The sequence below is a fragment of the Anneissia japonica genome, unplaced genomic scaffold, assembly GCF_011630105.1.
Source record: "Anneissia japonica isolate Jap-2015-1 unplaced genomic scaffold, ASM1163010v1 scaffold287836_len1076198_cov165, whole genome shotgun sequence".
NCBI lineage: Eukaryota > Metazoa > Echinodermata > Crinoidea > Comatulida > Comatulidae > Anneissia > Anneissia japonica.
The window spans coordinates 191452-193241 of NW_022729021.1; the positions used below are offsets into that span (position 1 = coordinate 191452).

At 31.7% G+C, this 1790-nt stretch overlaps 1 protein-coding gene across 6 annotated transcripts in view; it reads right to left on the reverse strand.

The window, feature by feature from the left end:
• LOC117114584 overlaps positions 1-1790 on the reverse strand; it is a 36761-nt gene that overhangs the window by 23823 nt on the left and 11148 nt on the right. Inside the window, exon 1 of one of the 6 annotated variants that reach the window (XM_033258265.1) lies at positions 1690-1709. The exons of the other annotated variants lie outside the window; for them this stretch is intronic. The gene's annotated coding sequence lies outside the window, so the exon portion shown is untranslated. Of the gene's footprint in view, positions 1-1689; positions 1710-1790 lie in introns of those variants that run through there. 6 annotated transcript variants of the gene reach the window in all.

Consider the following 1790-nt stretch of genomic DNA (forward strand, 5'->3'; position numbering starts at 1 on the left):
AGTAGTATAAGATAAAACTGTGTTGACATTTACTGGCAGTTCGGCGGTGGAGTTATGCGAAGCTTCGGGTCAATGGGGAGAAGTTGTTCTCCAGTTGTTAGTTGGCCTACATGTTTTGTAAAGTTATTCATTCGTTTTTATCTTGAATTTGCGTGTAGTGTATGCTATCAAATCGCTTCCTTTTTTAGGGGGTTTTTGCTGAATAGCCTGTACGACTGTTGTCACGACTATTTCTTTTCACTTTTTTGGACCATTATCTATTTAATTATTTATTGAAGGAGGGTACGTACGACAAAAAAAAAAAAAAAAAAAAGTAACATTCTTTTAAGGCAAAAAAAGAAGTAACATTCTTTTAAGGCAAACAGATTGTCGTACCAGTGCTAAAACTTATAAAAATAGGCCTGTAAGATAAAGTTTGGTTTATGTTACAATGTTAAGTGAATCTGATTCTCGCTTATAAAAACAAACAATGATCAATAATCAATTCAATTGCTTTAAAATTAAGAAACTTATTATTATTATTATTAACTTATTATTTTTTTCTTGGAATCAACATCATTCATTATAGGGTCCTTAGATTTATTATTATTGTTATTATCATTATATGTAGTGTAATGGTTTCTTTAATTGATCGACCTAATATTACTATCCTCAATAATTTAATTATTGTGATCGATCCTTATAATCGTTGATGTTAGGCAACTCGGACAGCGTCGTATGATTGTTATATTTTTTTTTTTAAATAATGTTTGTAGGTCTATTGATAATAGGGCAAAACCACTCCCACCTGAATTTTCTAGCAAAATAAAAAGCTTGGAGGCGGGATTTCTTTTTTATTTTTATTTTATAAAAATAGAAATTGTCCAGGAAATTCTAATCAAATTAAGTATAGACCTATTTTAAGTGAATTATAAGAGTGCTTTCACCAACCTATTGAAAATGATTACTTTTAACACATTTAATTTGATTTAGTGATATTGTATAATTAAAAAAACAAAAACAAAGGGAAAAAAGCCACCCCTCCCCATCTAAAATTGTGTTGTGATGCGACACTAAACAAGTAATTTCTTCTATTTGGTCTTATTGGAAGCTATTAAAAAAAATATTAACACGGAGATACCGGTAATTAATATATGTTATGTATAAATGTTGGTTTATAAACTTTTATCTAAAAGATCTAATTATGGTAAATGCCATAAACGCACGTACATTCTATATCTGGATACAATTGATACTAACTCGCGAAGATGAATAGGTTTACCAATAATTGTGATCAAATTCCCCCTATTAGAGTATTAACCAGTCAAAACTTTCGTCAAAAATAAATATTTAGGAGGATGTCACTCCGATGCATCACACTCGGGAATGCTATGCTGTGAAGATCACTAGTAAGTAAGAAAATCAGGGACATTTAAAACAAAGGAAATATTTATGCATTGTACTATAAGTGCAATAAAATGAGAGTAGTACTTAATTTATCGACAAGCCCAAAGTTTTCGCTTAAGCGAGAATTTAGGTCTGGTACTTAATTTCCCAATGGTACCTGAATTCTCGTGACACCGGCCACCGGCGCATTCGATCGGCTACTACGATGTTTTCGCCGGCTACTTCAATCAATGCTGTACAAAAATTAATACCAAAAACCACCAATATAAATAGCGCAACAGGCCTGTAAAGAACCTTATTTACCTACACGAAGTTAATTTGCAATAGTATGCACTAATTTCGATGTTCCTTTCTGTTGAAAGTTCGTTAAAATGTCTACCAATTCTCAGACTCCATGTCTGACT